At 46.3% G+C, this 8,920-nt stretch overlaps 1 pseudogene across 1 annotated transcript; it reads right to left on the minus strand.

The window, feature by feature from the left end:
• Positions 1 to 1,022, minus strand: LOC307112084 (dehydrodolichyl diphosphate synthase complex subunit NUS1-like; annotated as a pseudogene). Its single transcript has one exon. The product of its transcript is annotated as a dehydrodolichyl diphosphate synthase complex subunit NUS1-like (transcript).
• Positions 1,023 to 8,920: the final 7,898 nt, after the last annotated feature.

The following is an 8,920-nucleotide window of genomic DNA, read 5'->3' on the forward strand; positions in this document are numbered from 1 at the left end:
AGGTGTGTACAGGGTTTCATAGTTGCTTTGTAAACATCAGAATCACTTAGGTCCTTTTCTCCAAAAGCCTGAAATCAAATGATGCAGCCAGGGATCACTACTTTCCCAGACGCTGTTCGCACGCTGCATGCTGACGAAGGGCAGAGAAAAAGTCCTCATATCTGATGTTTAGGTGGGAAGGCAAGGAGAGATAATCTCGGTCAATTTGATGTGCCAGGGAAGGTAGCCTAAAGTGCTCTCCACAGGCCCAAACTTCAGTACTACATCAGGATCAGGAAAACCATTTGAACTAAGTAAACTGTCTAACATATGCACATCCAAATCTGTGGATTTACTTTGCTGCTGGGCTACTAACTGGCAAAATTCCTGAGCAGCTCGTACAATATCTGCTTTTCCATCTTCTGGGGACAGGACCTTCACCGCCACTTGGCAATTTAAAACTTGATCATCTTTGTCATTACTATTTGCAAACTCTGTTGAATATTTGGAACAATCTAAGCCCACAAGTTCCTGCTGTTGTTTTAAAATTTCATCCATCAATCTGGAATCTGGAATTATTTCTTTTGAAAATACCTTGGTGGTCGTAGACGCTAATGTAGGAGATGCCCACGGCCATACACCACACCACGAGGCTCGCGATGTCCGAGAAGTTGGTCTCCGGCTCTTCCTCGGTGATCACCAGGCCCATGTGCACGGGCAGCTTCTACTGGGACCGGCAGTCCGCGCGCCAGCGCAGCCGAGGGTGGGGGGCGCCCGGGCCCGGCCCCCCGCGTGGTGCCGGTGTGGCCGGCGATTCCTGCCTGCAGCCGGGCGCTTGCGGAGCTTGAAACCAAGTGGCGCTAGGACCGCGTCGGAGGCGGCGCGGCAGCAGCGCCGCCAGATCCAGTTCCAGGTGCCGAACCGAACGCGGAGCCAGTAGGTGAGCGTGCGGTGCAGGCAGAGCAAAGCGTGCAGCACCCGCCACACCACCTCGTACAGCCCCGTCATACTCTCCTGGCGCCCGTCGGTCCGCCCCGCCCTCCCACACCCACCGTGCCACGGCTCCTTATCTACCCCTGCGGGCGGCGCGAGCCATCGCTCCGCGGTCCCCCGGCCCCCGGTCCCCCTCCCCCGAATCCCTTTCTACTGCCAGCACCTCACCTCGCGCCCCCCTCCCCCCGCCGCCATCTTCCTCCGGCTAGATTGTGATAATTTTTGATGATAATACTTTGTACCAGAAGACAATGACATAATACCCTTAAGACACACTATGAACGCAAATGAGCTTTAAGGGTTTTAAAAATTCATCCATAAGCCATGTTGCTAATAGTATTATTTGTATTAGCCCCAAACTGGCAACAACCTGAATGTCCATCAGCAGTAGAATAGATCATTATTTATCCAACTGAATACAGTGATGAGAATGAATGAACAACTCTACACAATCCCATGATTGAATCCTACAAAACACATTGGGCTGAAGAAGCCCAACACAAAAGGACACATATGATATGGTTATGGTTCCACTTACAAAAAGTTCAAAAACAGGCAAAACCAATCTATGGTGTTAGAAGCCAGAATTGCATCCAGTGAGTTGGATTCTGCAGGGCCTCTCCCAGTTTCAGCCATTGTTTTCATACTGGCCTGCTCTGTACTTCCCAATTAGTACTGCTGGGGCCCTTGGGGTTCTGTAATTCAGATCTTTCAAATGGCCCTGGAGGGGGCGATGTTACTGACTGAAGTGGGGTGAGAAGGGTTCTCCGGGGGCCAGCAATGTGTATTTTTTTTTTCCTTGATCTGAGTGTTGGTCACAATAGTTCACTGTACCAATCTGTACACTTAGGTGTGCACTTTTCTAAATAAATGTTAAACCAAGGAATCCATGCACAGAAAAGAGAAGAGAGGTAATCGATGATCTTGGCAAGGTCACCACTGAACCACGCTGGCTGGGCTCATTTGTATTTCTTTGATGGCAGTTGTTACTTCTCTTTCATTTCTGATTTTATTTAAGTTATATCTCTCTTTTTCTTCATGAGTCTGGTTAAAGGTTCATTTGAGATTTTTCTTGTTTCTTGAGGTACAAGAAACAAGGACAGCTTTCGCTGTGTCCCATAGATTTGGGGTTGTTGTGTTCTCATTTTCATTCATTTTAAGGTATCTTTTGATTTCTTCCTTGGCCTCATTGTTAACCCAGCCATTGTTTAGTAACATGTTATTTAGCCTCCAGGTCTTTATGTGTTTTTCAGTTTTTTTCTTGGAATTGATTTCTAGTTTCATATCATTACTAGAAGCCCGTTGCACGAAGTTTCGTGCAATAGACTTTCCTTCACCTGGCTGCCAGCACCAGTTTTCCGCCAGCACCAGTTTTTGTCTGGCCACCCGCTGATCGGAGCGCCTCCCGAAGGCTGAGGGCGGGACTCGGGAGGCGCTCCGATCGGGGGTGGCCAGAGGAAAACTGGTGCTGGCGGAAAACTGGTGCCGGCAGCCACGCAATCGGCCACCCCGAGTTCCACCACCGGTGTCTTCCGCCAGCCCCATGGGTCCTCCCACAGCACAGGCTGTTTAGGCCAGTGGGGGGCGGGGACTCGCGAGTCCCTGCCCCCCGCTCCTACCGCTAGCCAATCGGTCACCCTGAGTCCCACCCCCCGTGCCTCCAGCTGGCCCAATTGTGGGCGTAGCGGAGTGATGCAATTTGCATATTACCTTTTTATTATGTAGGATGGTTGGAGAAGGTGCTAGATATGCTATCAATCTACTTAAATTTATGGAGACTTGTTTTGTATCCTAACATGTGGTCTGTCCTAGAAAATGTTCCATGTTGTCTTGAAAAGAATGTATATTCTTCTGCTTTGAAGTGAAATGCTCTGAAGATATCAATTAAATCCACCTGATCTAGTGTGTGATTTAAGGCCACTTTTTCCTTATTGATTTTGTGTTTGGAATATCTATCCATTGATATCAATAGGAGGGTTAAAATGATTATAGATGTGTTATTGTTTTTTAAAATCTCACTCAAAGATATGTATGAAAGAGATACAGACAGACAGACAGACAGACATGTGATCGCTTGCCTCCCATATGTGCCCTGACTAGGGATCAAACCCACAATGTAGTTATGTGCCCTGACTGGGAATCAAATCTGCAACCTTTTGGTGTATGAGACAATGCTCCAACCAACTGAACTGAGCCACATAGCCAGGGCTGATTTTAGTTTTGAGTTGAGGCTCATCCTATATAATAAAAGGCTAATATGCAAATTGACCAAAAAGCGGAAGAATCTGTTGCTATGATGCGCACTGACCACCAGGGGGCAGACGCTCAACGCAGGAGCTATCCTCTGGTGGTCAGTGCACTCCCACAGGGGGAGTGCCACTCAGCCAGAAGCCTGGCTCATGGCTGGAGAGCACAGCAGTGGTAGTGGAAGCCTCTCCCGACTCTGAGGCAGTGCTAAGGACCGCTCAGGGGATGTCTGCCTGCCGGCCTAGGCCTATGGGGAGTGAGCCTAAGCCCGCAGGCAGACACCCCCTGAGGGGTCCCAGACTGCAAGGGTCCCAGATTGTGAGAAGGCACAGGCCAGACTGATGGACCCCTCCCTCCCCCAGTGCACGAATGTTGTGCACCGGGCCTCTAGTTTATATATAAAGGTGAAAATTGAAGAAACTTATAATTATACTAGTGGCCCGGTGCACAAAATTTGTGCACATTAAAAGGGGGACCCAGAGTCAAGTCCCCGCCCACCCACATGCACCTCAAAATCGCGTGAGACCCAGACCTGGCTGCACCCCCCATTGGGCTAGATCCAGACCCAGCCAGTCCCACCATTGTCAGGCCCCGCCAGAAAGAGGGCGTAGCCTCAGGTCCCCTGGCCCGAGGCCAGGATGGGGGGCGTGGCCTGAGGTCCCCCAGATAGGGCGGGGGCGTGCCTTGAAGTCCTCCATCAAGCGCCACCAGGTGGGGGACACAGCCTGAGGTCCCCTGTCAAGCCCCACTGGTTGGGGGGCATGGCCTGAGGTCCCCCGTCAAGGCCCCCAGGCATGGGGGCGCAGCCTGAGGTCCCCTGTCAAGCCCCACTGGGCGTGGGGCATGGCCTGAGTTCCCCCGACCCAGCACTGGGAGTGTACCTTGAGGTCCTGCGTCAAGCCCCACTGGGTGGGGAGCATGGCCTGAGGTCCCCTGTCAAGCCCAGCCAGGCAGGGGGCACAGCCTCAGGTCCCCTGGCCCAATGCTGGGGTGGGGAGTGCGGCCTGAGGTACCTTGCCTGGTGCCAAGGCAGGAGGCGCAGCCAGAGGTCCCCCAGCCTGATGCCAGGGCTGGGGGCATGGCCTGAGGTCCCCGGCAAGCCCTGCCAGGTGGGGGGCACAGGCTGAGGTCCCCTGTCAAGCCCCACAGGGGCAGGGGAGGGTGTAGCCTCAGGTCCCTGCTGATCGCTCATTAAGGCTCCTTAAGGGAACTTGGCCTCAGCTGTGGGTGCAGCCATCTTTGTGATGGAGTGATGGTCAGTTAGCATATCCCCTTTTTATTAGATAGGATAACATATAATTTTTGTGTGTGTCAAATTTTCATTGTTTACTAAGGCTCATGCAATTGTCAAATTCAAGAACACTAAGAAACAGAATTGTTTGTAGAACACTAGCCAATCTTCACCAGCAGGTGACACTAGCAGATTGAATATATTGTATATAATAGTGTTTACCCTAAATGTCTTTTTAACCCAGAGTTTACAGCTCCTAGCTGCAATTGGTGATGCTGTGCCTTATTTGCCTCTAATTTAAATAATTAAAACCTTAATGCAGTCAACAAGCATTTGTGCCTCACTCAGTGCTGGGTATTGCATATTTGTGCAGATTGCCCATAATAGACTTAGCAGGGATGTTACCTTATTAAAGAGCAATTACTTTCATTTGCAATTTAGATTTTTTTTTGCTATTCTATTATCATGTAGTTTCCAAGGCAGATTAAAACTAGTATCATTGACGTAACCAATGAAGCAGCATTTGGTATCTCCTACCTCCAAGGCACTGCCTGGATAGGGAGGGATAAGATCAATAACGCATGGGCTGTGCCATCACTACAAGGAGATGCACACCTACAGAGTCAATAATGTAAGGCAGAACGGCTAAAGCTCTGAATGTGGGTATCAAGCGTGTGTTAGGGCTAATGTGGTTATTTTGTTCAAGAATTCTTCATTTGAATCTGGCTGGAGTTTCTCAGTGGTGAGAGTGCCAGCCCATGCACCTAAGGGTCTCAGGTTTGATTCCCGGTCAAGGGCAGATACGTGGGTTGCAGGTTTGATCCCAGGCTTGGCTGGGGCTCGTACAGGAGGCAACCAGTCAATGGGTCTCTCTCACATTGATGTTTCTCTCTCTTTCTCTATCTCTCTCTCTCCTTTCCCCTCCCTCCCTCCCTTCCATTGTCTCTAAAAATCAGTGGACAAAATATACTTGGGTGAGGATTAACAAAAACAAACAAAAAACTCTTCGTTTTGTTTGAGTTCCCACAGGAGCAGACCCTGAGAAAGAGTTGAGCAGAAGTAGTTTATTTGGGAGGTGCAGTAAACACTAGTAGGGAAATGCGATGGGATGAATTGTGTCTGCCAAATTCATATGTTAAAGTCCCAACAGCCAGGACCTTAGATTGTGAGTGTATGTGGAGAAAGGGCCTTTAAGGAGGTAAATAAAATAAAAATGAAATAATATAGGTGGGCCCTACACCAATAAGAAGCGATTAGGACACAGACACATACAGAGGGACGACCATATGAGACACAGTGAGAAGACACTGTCTACGCACCCAAGGAGAGAAGCCTCAAGAGAAACCAGCCCTGCCAACACCTGGACCTCTGACACTGTTCTCGGGCTACTACCCTCCAAAACTGTGACAAAATCCATTTCTGTGGGTTAAGTCCACTGGTCTGTGGTACTTTGTAGCGATAGCCCCAGCACACATGTGACAAATGTGACAGGAGGGGGATGCAGACAATAATGGGGCATTGCCAAGTCAGCTACCACTGTGGACAAAGGGAACTAGTCGCACAGAGAAACTGATAGGAAAGGTGAGAAGCACATGACCCATAACTATCTCCCACTAGGCATGAAGGAACTGAGGTACAGTATTATATAGTCACACCTGTACGTCCTTCTGTGAGCTCTTCCCAGGAGGGCACCAACTACACTGGCAGTTCCAGCCTATGAGCAGGGCAGAGAACCTTTCCCAATGTGGTTGTGTGTGTTTTTAGTATATATTTTTTTGATTTCACAGAGGAAGGGAGAGGGAGAGAGAGATAGAAACATCAATGATGAGAGAGAATCATTGATTGACTGCCTCCTGCATGCCCCCTACAGGGAATTGAGCCCACAACCTGGGCACGTGCCCTGACTGGGAATGGAACTGTGACCTCCTAGTTCCTAGGTCAACACTCAACCACTGAGCCACACTGGCTGAGCCCTTTCCCCACTTTTGAGGAAAGCACTTAAGCAAAGAGATGCAGATAGATGTGAGAGCTAGAAGTCAGCTCAGGCACATGGAAGCGAGGAGACAGAAGTGATATGGGCCAGGCACTGACAGGGACCACTGCAGAAACTCAGCCTCAAATGTTCACACCTTAGCTTACCTGACGTCTGGGATTTGCTTCAAAATAATATGAGTGAGAGAAAAGAGTGGGGCACAGATATAACAAGATTGGCCATGAGTTGATCATTTTTTAAAGCCTGGATACATGCAGTTAAGGTATATGACTATCCTGCCTCCTTTTATGTAAGTTTGAAATTTTCCATAATAAAAAGTTTGTAAAAAGGACACATATGTAATACCTTAATCAATAAGGAAATTTAAAAAAAAGTACATTGCCGACTGCTCTAACTGGTTTGGCTCAGTGGATAGGCCATCAGCCCATGGACTGAAGGATCCTGGGTTCGATTCCAGTCAAGGGCATGTACCTGGTTGCATGTGATTGGGGCACATTCAGGAGGCAACGAGTCAATGTGTCTCTCTCACATTGATGTTTCTCTCTGTCTCTCCCCCTCTTTTCCACTCTCTCTAAAAATCAATGGAAAAATATCCTCAGATGAGGATGAACAAAAAACAAAAACAAACCCCAAACAAACAAAAAGTACATTATCAACTGCTATGAGATGGAGTAACAGGGACCAAATTTACCCTTCTGCTTAAAACAACCACACAAAAAAACAGACCAAATACATGAAACAATTTTCAAGACACTGGACATCAGGCAATGAAGAAGGACAGTTATCCCTGAGAGAAAGAAAAAAAAAAAGTTTCCAGGCCACCACACAGGATGGAGAAACCAAAGCTGAACCTGGCAGACTCCCTGAGTTTAGAAGACCCAGTTGGAAGTCCAATGTGAGAAAGGCAGCTAGTTTGCAAGACTGAATATGAGGAGAGAGGTGCACAGAGAGGGAATCCTGAGATGTACAGAAGGCCCTCCTTACATCTTCAGCAGAGAACCGTTCCGCCTCTACATGTGAATAAAGTGAATGAACTCACCCATCCAGCAATAATATAAGGCCCAGGAAAGGAGAAATGGAAATACACTATTGTAAGGTTTTTAAACTATATTTAAAATGGTTTATCACTTGAATATAGTCTGTGATGAGTTGAGCTTATTACTATAATTCTTAAAGCAACCATTAGAAGAACAAAAAAGTTATCAGTAATAAAGCAAGATAGGAGATAAAATACAATCGTAAAAAAATATTTCATTATTTTTTTTAAAAGGTAGAAAACTGGATTAGGGGAATGAATAACAGATAAGACAAATAGAAAACAAATAATTGTAAGATGATTGACTCAAAACAAACTATATCAATAATCATATTAAATGTAAATGGTCTATCCTAATTAAAAAGTATCAATGCTAAATTGATTGAGAAAAACAATACCTTACTATATGCTGCCTACAAGAAAGGTACTTTAAAGACACAAATAGGTTAAAATTGAAAGCATGAAGATGACATGTTAATAGTACAAAAAAGAAAGCTGGAGTGACTATATTAGCATCAGACAAAGTAGATTTCACAGCTGAGAATATTGTGAAGGATTTAGGGAAATTCATTTCATAATGAGAGAGGGGTCACTTCATCAAAAAGACATAATAATTCTATACATTTATGCCTCTAACAACAGAACTTAAGATGAATAAAGCACAAACTGGCAGGAAATTTAGAAAAAAATGCACAATTATAGTCAGAGATCTGAGTAGCCTTTCCTAAATAATTAACAGAAAAAGGAAATCCAAAATCTGTAAGAACATAGTGGAGTTGAACAACACTATCAACCGACTTGACCTAATTAATTGAATAGAACATTCTACCCCACAACAGCAGAATACACACTCTTTCAAGTTCACACAGAACATTTGCTAGATACATGTTCACAATGGTGAATTTACAGCAGTGCATAAATGAGTGTTTGTTATTGTAGTGGAGGAAAACTTAACTTTTTTCTTATGTTCTCTAGCTGGGACCCTGTAAATTAGATCGACAAAATAAAAGATTAACAAGAAAAACAAATAATTAACGTGTACATATGGGAGAACTCAGTGATGAGTAACTCTAAGGGTTGGTTAGAACGTGGGCTTATATAGCATCTTAACAAAGACCAATACATTTGTAGAGAGGTGACAATGACAAAAGAAAAGGGGTTATAGGCTTCCAAGGGGGACAAACTGTGGGAAGGTAAATACATGGGGGAAACTAATGGAATAAGATATATTTGTGTGGGTCCATCTTTTGTTTTTTTTTCCTCACCTGAGGATATTTTTTCCATTGATTTTTAGAGAGTGGAAGGGAGGGAGGGAGAGAGAGAAACATTGATGTGAAGGAGACACATCAATATGAGGGGGCCTGGGGGCAGGGGATTGAACCTGCAACCAGGCCCTTGACTGGGAATCAAACCCACGACCCTTTGGTCCACAGACCAACGC

This window comes from Cnephaeus nilssonii (genome assembly GCF_951640355.1).
Source record: "Cnephaeus nilssonii genome assembly, chromosome: 15".
NCBI classification, from domain to species: domain Eukaryota; kingdom Metazoa; phylum Chordata; class Mammalia; order Chiroptera; family Vespertilionidae; genus Cnephaeus; species Cnephaeus nilssonii.